At 42.3% G+C, this 13,059-nt stretch overlaps 1 pseudogene; it reads left to right on the top strand.

The window, feature by feature from the left end:
• LOC118023085 lies at positions 1-2,558 on the top strand (annotated as a pseudogene).
• The last annotated feature ends 10,501 nt before the right edge of the window (positions 2,559-13,059 follow it).

Below are 13,059 nucleotides of genomic sequence, written 5' to 3'. Positions count from 1 at the left end.
GCGAAGAGCACACAGAAAAAAACAAAAACCAAACAACCCCCCCTCACACACACATACCTCATTGCTGCCAGTAATTAGCACATTACCTGCAAACTGAAGACTTCTCCAGGCTCCCGCCTCTCCTATCCCTACTTCCTAACAGTGCTTAACAGACACAGATCTCTGGCTTGTCATACACTGAGTCTTTTTCCATTACCTTGTTTTTGATGTTGTGTATCTACAAATGTGTCTGTCCTGTAAGATGTGAGCTCTGGAGGGGCAATGTATGTCTTGCTTTGTGGCTCTGTCTCACTCACTCACTCACTCACACACACACACACACACACACACACACACAGAGCCACAAGTAGGAATATTTAAATGCTACTGGTGAGAGTTGAGGTAGCTGACTTTGTGTATTTCCCCTTTGTTTCTAACCTATGACTGGGCCCTTGGCTTATTGCATGGGCTCCACACTTCCTCTCTCTGTCACTTCAAAATCCACTTCCTCACCACGCCCCACCAGTTCTCTCTCTCTCATTCCTCTCAAACCTATGTCGGACCTCTGTCCCCACTGCCACTCTGCAGCTCCAAACAACCACCGTCCTCTTTTCTGAAGTCCTGCCCTCATCTCCTAACTGATCTCCCTGGTTTTGTTTTTGCTCTAATTCCTTCTCATAGAAACCAAAGTAACCATTTAAAATCCTAAATCTAGTCACATCAGCTATCTGCTTAAAAGCCTGCGGCTTCCCATTGCTTTTAAGATAAAAACCCAAATCTGGTGGCTGGGGCTTTGCCGGCCTCACTATGTCTGCCATTTTCAATTTGCAGAGTCTGTTGACTGTAATCTTACTGCTTCTATGTACCTGGTGCTTATATCCGGTCCTTGGCACCCAGCCTCCTGGACAGAACTAAAACTGGATTGTTGGGTATATTTTGGAAGTGCGCCAGAACTGGTGAACGGAAGAGTCCTTACGTGGCAGTATGCTGTGTAGTGATGGCCTTCAGCATCCTGTTCATACAGTAGCTTGGAAGAATATCAGAATTTAATTGCCATCAGATTTCAGTATGAAAAAAGGACTTACTTACAGAAAATAATGGAATGAATGGTTAACCCTTTTATCTCTGGACATTGAATGAGATAAATTTCCAGCTGCTATTCTCTATTTTTATTATTGGACCACTGTTCTGTATAAATAGGATGTAACCATTTAATACTCAAAGAGTTTAATATGTCTGTAACAATTAACCTCAGTACTGTCACTACAATATTACATTCTGCAAATATTATTCTGTTATGTCAGATACCAGTTTTTAGTGAGGTATCTCTAAGGCGCATAATAGAAAACAAAATTGGTAAGTGACCCAAGTTTCTTTCACTGTGATTCGGGAATGATAAATCCTTATAGAATGAGGGGAAAAAAAAAAAAAAGATAAAAACCCAAATCTTTAACCAGACCTACAGGGCTTTCCTTGGTCTAACCCCCCCCCCCCCCAACAACAGCCTCCTCTGATATCACCTTCCTTCTCCCGTTCCCTCCATTCCTTGATCACACCAAGGTTGTGCACACCGTAGAGCCTTGGTCCGAACAGATCCCTCTGCCCAGAATGTTCCTTGCCCACATCTTTGCTTAGGTTCCTATTTATCAACCAGCTTTCAGCCTGAAATTCACCTCCTTGCAGAGATTTTCCCTGACTGTCCCCATCTAAGTTAGTCCTCCTCTCCCCGTACTCACTATCCCACTACGCTCTCTTATTGTCATCAAAGTCCATACACCTGTCTGACAGCTTCTTGTTTATTGCTTGTTTGGGCAAGCTCCATGATAGGGGGGAACCCCTTCTCTTGTTTACCATTCTCTTCCCAACACCTAAAATAGTGTCTGACAATGTAATAGGTGGTCAATAAATGCTCACTGGATGGATTAATGGATGCATACAGGCAAGGAACTTACTGTGTTGGAAAAGTAACAGTGTGAGATGAAGCTGGACAGGTGAGCAAGGGTCACACCAAGAAAGCTCTTAGTTACCAAACTAAGGATTTCACCTATTATTCTCTGGGGCAAGGGATGTTGCTGATGGTCCAGTTGAGGCCAGGCATGATCAGTAGCTGAGGAAATTTGATTTGGCGGCTATGTGTAAGTTATAGTACAGAGAGAGAAACTGAAGGCATTGAGATAATCTATGATATAAAGTGTTTATAGCACGATGTCTGGCCCATGGTAAGTCTCCAATAAGCGATTCGCATCACTGAGCATCATGGCAGGCACTGGGAGACAACAGAACAAAAAGGCAAGATCATTAAATCTTCTCTATACCTCAAAATAATTCCTAGACCCTATTACTATATTCCTTCCCTTCCTCTGTGTATGTGTGTGTGTGTGTGTGTGTAACTTCCACCCATATGTAGCTATTCTCAGGGCTGTCATGTCTAGGCTCTTTTAATAGGACTTCCCACCCCCAGCATGCCTTTGGCTTAGATTTCTCTTTCTCCCTTATTTGCTATATTTTGTTGGTGCCAAGTCACATAGCCTCTGCCTCTGCCCTGCTTTCTCTCTTTTTAAATTGTAAAAGCACCACGTGCTTTCTTTGAAATTTTCCATAAATACAGAACCGCCCAAACTCAAAAAAAAATGGAGGGGCGCCTGGCTGGCTCAGTCCAAACAATGTGCAACTCTTGATCTTGATGTTGTGGGTTCGAGCCCCACATTAGGTGTAGAGATTACTTAAAAAAATAAATAAATTTATAAAAATTAAATAGAAGAAAAGTACTGGCCCCTGAGTATTTATTTATTTATTTATCTTAAAGATTTTATTTATTTATTTGAGAGAGAGAATGAGAGACAGAGAGCATGAGAGGGAGGAGGGTCAGAGGGAGAAGCAGACTCCCTGCCGAGCAGGGAGCCCGATGCGGGACTCGATCCCGGGACTCCAGGATCATGACCTGAGCCGAAGGCAGTCGCTTAACCAACTGAGTCACCCAGGCGCCCTATTTATTTTTTTTTTTAAGATTTATTTATTTGAGAGAGAGAGAGAGAGAGAGCACGTGGTAGGGGCAGAGAGGGAGAAGCAAGCTCCCCGCTGAGCAGGGAACCCAGCACGGGGCTCGATCCCAGGACCCTGGGATCATGACCTGAGCCAAAGGCAGACGCTTAACTGACAGAGCCCCCAGGCTCCCCTGGCCCCTGAGTGTTTAAAAAAAAAAAAAAAAATAGAAATGCCTTGTCTCTTCCTCATTCTCAACCCCAACTTCACCACCCAGATTTTAACTCTGTAATAGCCCTGCAAGCCAAGTCTTGTTTCTGGCTCCGCTTCTCTGCCCCTGCTATCATCTGACCTAAGGGATGGTTTTCCATTGGGCTGCCTTGACTTTTCCCTTCAGTTCAGTGTAACAAACATTTACTGAGTGCTTACTACACACCAAATCCTACACTAGACAGTGAAAGAGGCCCACATGTAAGAGCTCTTGAACGTTGAGCAAGTTACTGACTCTTTCTGACCCTCATTTCCTTACCTGCAAAATGAGAATAATCCCAGTACCTTTTTCATGGGGTTGAGTGGGGATCAATGAGATGACACACAGAAAACTCAATGTGTAGTACCTGCTTTTATCTGCTCCATAAATGTCAATGGCAACAATGAAAATGATGATAATCTTCACCTTGGAGGAGTTTATAGTTTAATGGGGAGACTTGAGAATAAGAATTATCTAGGGGCGCCTGGCTGGCTCAGTAGGTGGAGCATATGATTCTTGACCTTGGGGCTGTAAATTCCAGCCCCACGCTGAGTATAGAGATTACTTTTTTTTTTTTTAAGTTTTGTTCATTTATTTCAGAGAGAGAGAGCGAGTGAGAGCGAGAGCAGGGCTCGATCCCAGGACCCTGAGATCATGACCTCAGCTGAAATCAAGAATCCGACGCCCAAATGACTGCCAGCCAGGCACCCCAAGTATAGAGACTATTAAAAAAAATTTTAATATTTTATTTATTTATTTGACAGAGAGAGAGATAGCAAGAGCAGGAAGGAACACAAGCAGGGGAGAGTGGGAGAGGGAGAAGCAGGCTTCCCGCTGAGCAGGGAGCCTGATGCGGGGCTCCATCCCAGGACCCTGGGATCATGACCCGAGCCGAAGGCAGATGCTTAACAACTGAGCCACCCAGGCGCCCCCCCCCCCAAAATTTTTTTTTAAAAAAGAGAATTATCTAGGTGAAGAAAGATGGGAAAATATTTTTGGAAAAAAGGGGAAGAGCAGTTTATCTGAAATTAAAAGGTAGAGGGGCACCTGGCTGGCTCAGTCGGTAAAGCACGCAACTCTCGATCTCAGGGTCATGATTTCAAGCCCCAGGCTGGATGTAGAGATTACTTTAAAAAAAAAAAAAAAAGAAGAAGAAGAAACTAAAAGATAGAGGTAGAGTGTTGGGGGACTGAAGAGTAGGATCTTGGACTTATCCTCTAAGAATATGTTTCAAAGCATGAGCCAAGGCCCACCTGCTTTAGTCTCACCAGGTGTGCTTGTTCAAAATGCCAATTTGGTGGCCCCCACTTCTGACCAACTTGGTAAATTTACACTGGAATACACACATCAAGGAAAATGAACAAACTACACTTATATGCAGCAACATGATGAGCCTCAAAAACTCAATATTGGATGCAAAAAATAAGACAAAAATAAAGGGGAAATACAATAAAGATAAAAACAGGCTAAATTAAACAATATATTGCTGGGGGCAGTAGGGATAAACATGCATTGTAATGAAAAGCAAAGGATTTATAAATACAAAATTCAAAGTAGAGGTTCACTGGAATGGGGAAAAAGAATGCTAAGTTTCTATTTCTTAAGAGGGGTGCTGAGCACACAGGTTTGCTTTGTATCATAATTCTTCAAATTAAATGCATTACTTACATACGTTTTATTTACAAGATATTTCACAAGGAAGGGAAAAAAAAAAACAAATAGGAAAACAGAACACTACTCCAGAGACTGAGCTTTTCCACTTAAATCTCATAAAGTTAGGGTATAGTATGGGGGGAAAAAAAAAGGAAAAAAAGATAACCCAAGAACCAAGGCCTAAACAGACACCAGGCCAATCCCCACCATTCTTTCTCAATCACGACCTCATACTTTTTCATTTCTCTTTCAGGTAAAATACAAATCCTTTTGTGTATAAACTAGTGCAAATAAATGTTTAAAAGCTTATAGGCCCACCCTTCTATAAACAGCCAAATGTGGACCCGCCATCTAAGTGAGGATTCCCCGCTACATTAATAATGCTCTTGGGTGCCTGGGTGGCTCAGTCGTTGAGCATCTGCCTTCGGCTCAGGTCATAATCCCGGGGTCCTGGGTTCAAGCCCCACATGGGGCTCCCTGCTCAGCAGAAAGCCTGCTTCTCCCTCTCCCACTCCCCCTGCTTGTGTTCCCTCTCTCGCTGTGTCTCTCTCTGTCAATAAATAAATAAAATCTTTAAAAAAATAAAATGCTCTTATGAACACTTTTTTTTCTCCAGGGGAAAAAAAAATGTTTCCACATTTTAGATTATTTCCATAGGGTGTGAATATTTTTACAGCTCTGGTTACTTGCTGCCAAATAATTTTCAGAGCAAATTGTCCCAATTTACAATGCTATCAGTAATTAACAACTACCAGTTTTACCACACCCTTATCCTTGAGAAAGTTTTACTAATTTAATAGACATGATTCTCAGTATTGTTTTAATTTGCACTTCTTTGATTGCTAGTGAAGTTAAGCCTATTTTTCACATGTTAGCTTCTTTCTTGTATTTCTTCAGTTGTTTGTCGTTTGTGTACTTAGGACTTGGGATCAGGATCAAAAACTTGGACTATCTGAGGGGTGCCTGGTTGGCTGTTTCAGTCAGGAGAGCATGAGAGTCTTGATCTTGGTGTTGTGAGTTTGAGCCCCATGTTGAGGGTGGGGTTTACTTAATAAAAAAAAAAAAAAGACAAAAACTTGACTATCTGCATGCAGAAAGTCACTTATATTTTTCATGTTCCCTTCCCTTCCTCTCTCTACTATACTATTTTTTTGCACTTCATAAGTTACACATCTTCATCTTAGAAATATTAGAAACTAAGAAAGGAAACCAAAGCTGGCGGCATCACAATTCCGGACTTCCAGCTCTATTACAAAGCTGTCATTATCAAGACAGTATGGTACTGGCACAAAAACAGACACAAAGATCAATGGAACAGAATAGAGAGCCCAGATGATCCCAGGGTCCTAGGATCGAGCCCCGCATCAGGCTCCCTGCTCGGCCAGGAGCCTCCTTCTCCCTCTCCCACTCCCCCTGCTTGTGTTCCCTCTCTAGCTGTCTCTCTCTCTCTCTGTCAAATAAATAAAATAAAATAAAATAAAATCTTAAAAAAAAAAAAAGAATAGAGAGCCCAGAAATGGACCCTCAACCCTATGGTCAACTCATCTTTGATAAAGCAGGAAAGAATGTCCACTGGAAAAAAGACAATCTCTTCAACAAATGGTGTTGAGAAAATTGGACAGCCACATGCAGAAGAATGAAACTGAACCATTTTCTTACACCCTCCACAAAAATAGACTCAAAATGGATGAAAGACCTCAATGTGAAACAGGAATCCATCAAAATCCTAGAGGAGAACACAGGCAGGAGGAACCTCTTTGACCTCCACCGCAGTAACTTCTTCCTAGACACATCTCCAAAGACAAGGGGAAAAAGGCAAAAATGAACTACTGGGACCTCATCAAGATAAAAAGCTTTTGCACAGCAAAGGAAACAGTAAACTAAACCAAAAGTCAACCAACAGAATGGGAGAAGATATTTGCAAATGTCTTATCAGATAAAGGGCTAGTATCCAAGATCTATAAAGAACTTATCAAACTCAACACCCCAAAAAACAAATAATCCAGTCAAGAAATGGGCAGAAGACATGAACAGACATTTCTCCAAAGAAGACATACAAATGCCAACAGACACATGAAAAAATGCTCAACGTCACTCAGCATCAGGGAAAAACAGATCAAAACCACAATGAGATACCACCTCACACCAGCCAGAATGGCTAAAATTAACAGTCAGGAAATAACAAATGTTGGCGAGGATGAGGAGAAAGGGGAACCCTCTTACACTGTTGGTGGGAATGCAAGCTGGTGCAGCCACTCTGGAAAACAGTATGGAGGTTCCTCAAAAAGTTAAAAATAGAGCTACCCTACAACCCAGCAATTGCACTACTGGGTATTTACCCCAAAGATACAAATGTAGTGATCTGAAGGGGTACGTGCACCCCAATGTTTATAGCAGCAATATCCACAATAACCAAACTATGGAAAGAGGGCAGATGTCCATTGACAGATGAATGGATAAAGAAGATGTGGTATATACAGACAATGGACCATTACTCAGCCATCAAAAAAATGAAATCTTACCATTTCCAATGACATGGATGAACTAGAGGGTATTATACTAAGTGAAATAAGTCAATCAGAGAAAGATAATTATCAGATGATTTCACTCATGTGGAATTTAAGAAACAAAACAGAGGATCATAGGGGAAGGGAGGGAAAAATAAAACAAGATGAAATCAGAGAGGGAGACAAACCATAAGAGATTCTTAACTCTAGGAAACAAACTGAGGGTTGCTGGAGGGAAGGGAGAGGGAGGGATGGGGTAATTGGAGATGGGAATTAAGGAGGGCCCGTGATGTAATGAGCACTGGGCATTATAAGCAACTGATGAGTCACTGAACTGTTCCTCTGAAACAAATAATATACTATATGTTAATTAATTGAATTTAAATAAAATAAAATTTTTTAAAAATCAGAAAATACAATTAAGCAAACAAACAAAAATGGGTAAAATCACCTGATATTCCACCTTCTAGAGATGACCACCATTTATTGTATATCCTTTTAAACTTTTCTCTAACAAAAATAGTCACAAATGTATCACCTAATCTTTCTGAGCCTGTTTCCTCATCATAAAATAGTACTACTTGTCTTTCAAGTTGATGATTAAATAAGCTGGTGTATGTGAAAGTGATTTATAAAGTTCAGGATGTTATATAAATGGAAGTTGCTCTTGATTCTGCTAAGCAGAAGGACACTTCGTTCCCCAACACAGCCCGCCCTCTCCAGTCTGGCATCTTCTCTCTAGAATAACTTCCTGCCACAAGTCTTCCTACTGAACAAGTACCCACTCTGTTTTTAAAAAAATTCAGTATGTAAGATACAAAGAAGATAAAAAGAGTAGTGCAAAGAACAACCTTGTATCTACCACACAGCTTAAGAAATAAAATTTCAGGGGCGCCTGGCTGGCTCAGTCGGCGGAGCATGCGACCTTTCATCCCGGGGTTGTGGGGTGTAGAGATTATAAATAAATAAACTTAAAAAAAAAAAAGGAGATAGAATGTTACCAATATACATAAAGGTTCCAGTGAATACTTCCTCAATTACAGTCCCTTCCCCAATCCATATTCTACTCTCCTGAATTGGACATTTCTCATTCTGTGATATTGTGATTTATAATAAAAAAATAGATATTTAGGGGCGCCTGGGTGGCTCAGTTGGTTAAGTTTCTCTTGGTTTCGGTTCAGGTCACGATCTCAGGGTTGTGAGATGGAGCCCCACAACAGGCTCCGTGCTCAGCAAGGAGGCTGAGGGAGATTCTCTCCTGCCCCTCCGCCCCTCTGCCCCTCCCCCTGCTTGCACGTGCTCTCATTCTTTCTAAAATAAATAAATAAATAAAATCTTTAAAAAAAAAAAATATATATATATATATATATATATATATATATATTTAGTCTTACCCCATTTCAGGCACAGAGCTCCCCAACCTTTGGAATTTCCAAGTGTAGAGAGTGATAAATGTGTCTTTTCTTATGTTAATGAAGTGACTATTGGAATGCAAGTCTGGCTGGGGGCTGGTTGCCAATGGAGCCAACCACCCAGTTTGAGAGTTGGAATTTTCAGTCCCACCTCCTGACCCCTGGGGAGGGAGGGTGCTGGAGTTGAAGCAATCCTGAATGACCAGTGACTTAATCAATCATGCCTGATGAGGGAGCCCAAGGCTAGCTGAAGACAAAGCATACGCCGATACCCTGCAATCTCCCCCAGCCCCCCACTCCTGGGTGGGAACATGTGTAACATTCTTCCAGGAATCTCCCCACTGTCTTAATGTTAATACCTTGCTAGAGGAGAAAACAACCTTCACTTGACAACGGCAAGACCTCTGGTATCTTGTAGGTCGGTCCTCTTTAGCATATGAAAGTTTTTTTTTTTTTAAGATTTTATTTATTTATTTGACAGAGAGACACAGCGAGAGCAGGAACACAAGAAGGGGGAGTGTGGAGACGGAGAAGCAGGCTTCCCGCTGAGCAGGGAGCCCGATGCGCGGCTGGAATCCAGGACCCTGGAATCATGACCTGAGCGGAAGGCAGACACTTAACCGACTGAGACACCCAGGCGCCCCTAGAGATTTTTTAATATATATATTTTTATTAAGTAAACTTAATACCCAAAGTGGGACTCAAACTCACGATCCCAAGACCAAGAGTCACATGCTCTCCCAACTGAGCCAGCCAGGCACCTCTCCATAGAGGTACTGATATAGATCCCCAAGCAATGTATAATATTGGTTTGCATGAACTTGTTTAAATTGTATATGAATGGGTATCGAAGTACATATTCTGTACTCCCCCCCCTTCAATATCATGCTTGTGAGATTCATCCATGTCAGCACACGTAGTTGTATTTCATTCATTCCTCTGCTTTCATATTCAGTATATAATCACACTGCGATTTATGTTTTCCCGATGATAGCCATTTAGGTCATTTCTGGGTTTTGCTGTCACAGGAAGATTCATTTCTTCAAGGCGCATTTTGATATGTCTCCTTGTGTACATGTGTAGGAATTCGAGAGAAATACATGTGCATCTAGAAGTGGAATTCTGAGGTCCTAGGGTAAGTGCATCTTTAACTAGATATACTGTATTCTCCAAAGTGGTTGTACTAACTTCCATTCTCACCAAGAATGTATAAAAATTTCCTTCACTATTCTTCCTTGTCAACCCTTAGTTTTGTCAGACTTTAAAATGTTTCTAATCTAATGGATGTGAAAGGACATTTCATTATGGTTTGTTGTATTTTTTTTTTAAGATTTTATTTATTTATTTGACAGAGACACAGCGAAAGAGGGAACACAAAGCAGAGAGAGTGGGAGAGGAAGAAGCAGGCTTCCCGCAGAGCAGGGAGCCAGATGCGGGGCTCGATTCCAGGACCCTGGGATCATGACCTGAGCCAAAGGCAGATGCTTAACTACTGAGCCACTCAGGCGCCCCTCCTTATGGTTTTAACATGCATTTCCCTGATTAGTAGGGAAGTTGAGCACCCATTACAAGTTTATTGGTTATTGGGGTGCTTGGCTGGCTCAGTCAGCAGAGCATGTGACTCTTCATCTTGGGGTTGAGTTCAAGCCCCACAGCTTACTTAAAAATTGAAAAGAAGGGGCGCCTGGGTGGCTCAGTCGGTGAAGCGTCTGCCTTCGGCTCAGGTCACGATCCCAGGGTCCGGGGACCAAGCCCCACATTGGGCTCCTTGCTCAGCGGGGAGTCTGCTTCTCCCTCTCCCTCTGCAGCTCCCCCTGCTTGTGCGCTCTCTCTCTCTTTAAATAAATAAATAAAATGTTTTTAAAAAAACTGAAAAGAAAAAACATAAAACAAGTTTATTGATTGTTCATGTTGCCACTTTAGTGAATTCTATGTTCATAAAGTACCTATTTTTTAAGGCCCCTTTGAAATACTCCTTTTCCATGAAATATTTCCAGATCTCCTCCATCAGGCAGACAGAATTTCCTCTGGATCTCTAGAACACTTTCTACTCTTGGGTTTCACTTACTTTTTATTTCATCTTGTGTACTTGTCTAAAGGGCAGAGACAATGTTTAACTCTACTTTATACCCTTGTTTGTACCTAGTGCAAAGTAAATATTTCATAAATTTTTGTTGACCCGAAGCATACTCATCCTCTGCTTATAAAATCTTAAATAGTTTCCTATTGTCTACAGGAGAGTGTTGGATCTCCTTATTGTAGAACGTAAGACTCTTACATGAGCTCTGGCTTCAACTCTCCATTCTGGTCTCTTCTGGTATGACCCTGCCATTCACCCCAGATACGAGTCTTCATCCACAGTGAGGCCACCCATCAGATTCTCTAAAACACAATCTCGGGAAGGCACCTGGTGGTTCAGTTGGTTAAGCGTCTGCCTTCAGCTCAGATCATGATCCCAGGGTCCTGGGACTGAGTCCTGCACTAGGCTCCTTGCTCTGCAGGGAGTTTGCTTCTCCCTCTGGTCCTCTTCCCACTTATTCTCTCAATCTTTCTCTCTCTCTCAGATAAATAAATAAAATCTTTAAAAGTAAATAAAAAATAAACAAAACACAATCTGGGGATCCTGAAGCCAGAAGCTTGCTTTTACTCCTGAGCAGGGCTCTTGCTCTGGATCTATCTGTCGGCAGGGTACATAACATTTCTTTCTCCAGGCAACTTGGAAACCCAACGTACTTCAGATCTTAGCCTTGCGTCTAGGCCCCAGCACAGCTTGTCCTAGATCTACAGAGTCACAGGTGTATCACAAACAGGATATATGAATATATGACCAACTCCACATTGTATCTCTCCACCTTATTCAATTTAATTCAGTAAACACTCATTACACACCTATTACATCCAGACCCAGCCCAAGGTGCTGTGACTACAGCTATAAACGGGACAATTCTCTCAAGAAGCACATAGAAGAGCACACAGCTGACTCAGTCGATAGAGCATGCCGCTCTTGATCTCAGGGTTGTGAGTTTGAGCCCCACGTTGGGTGTAAAGTTTACTTAAAATAAATAAGTAATTTAATTAATTAAAAAATCTTTTAAAAATTAAAAAAAGAGAGAAACACATAGAATAGTTGGGGGGTGGAAGAGACCTACAGACACAGAGTTTCAATACAAAAAAGAATATGAGAGGGGTGCCTGGGTGGCTCAGTCCACTGGGCATCTGACTCTTTGACTTCAGCTCTGGTCTTGATCTCAGGGCCCTGGGATCCAGCCCCACGTCAGGCTCAGCGCTCAGCAGGGAGTCTGCTTGAGGATTCTTTCTCCTCCCCCCCCCCCACCTCCGTTCCTCCCCCTACTCATGCTCTCTCTTTCAAATAAATAAATCTTACAAAAATAAAAAGAATATGAGAACCAGAGAAGGGTTATCCCGAGCATCAGGGAAGGCTCTCTGAAGAAGGGTGTCACTTAGGGCACTTGGTATATAAATGAGTAGATGAATATAAGGCACAATCTTTTTTTTTTTTTTTTTAAGATTTTACTTATTTTTTGACAGAGGGAGACACAGCGAGAGAGGGAACACAGCAGGGGGAGTGGGAGAGGGAGAAGCAGGCTTCCCGCCGAGCAGGGAGCCCGATGCGGGGCTCGATCCCAGGACCTTAGGATCATGACCTGAGCCGAAGGCAGATGCTTAACCAACTGAGCCACCCCAGAATATAAGGCACAATCTTGAAATTAAGCTTTGTTGAAGCTTCACACGTGAATTCTGCTACATCAGATGCTTTGATACATGAGGGTATGGCCAGTGATTCCACTGAACTGAACAACATGATTGGTACTTATGGCTCAGAGAGCCCGGCTCTATACCATGCAGGACAAGCTAGACCCTGGCCATTTTCTCACCAGACTGGATGGGGATCAGTTAACTAGGGTCTGAGGGAGAAACATGACTGGCTTCTGTGCGTGCGACATTTTTTTCTGTTATAGTCTTTACATGTTTGATGCCTCATAGTACTTTACGTTGCCCTATTCTAGCAATGTAAGTGGTGGTAGAAATGTTCCCAGTCGGCCTGGGATCTCGTGAAAGGCCTAGAGAGATTTTCTCCATTTTATTTCTGGAGGGGCCCATAGCAGACTGGCACTCCACTGAGGATTTGAGCATTCCGCCACCTGCATACAGTCTTCAAGGGAATGAGGAGTGAAGAAGGGAGACGTTATTTATGACCCCTTTCACCCAAAGTATCCACCCATTACCCAACCAACAACCCATGGTAACTGGGGAA

Source organism: Mirounga leonina, unplaced genomic scaffold, assembly GCF_011800145.1.
Source record: "Mirounga leonina isolate KUSES-001 unplaced genomic scaffold, KU_Mleo_1.0 Mir_178, whole genome shotgun sequence".
NCBI lineage: Eukaryota > Metazoa > Chordata > Mammalia > Carnivora > Phocidae > Mirounga > Mirounga leonina.
The sequence above is the reverse complement of the archived record's forward strand: the minus strand, read 5'-3'. Positions and strand labels throughout refer to the sequence as shown.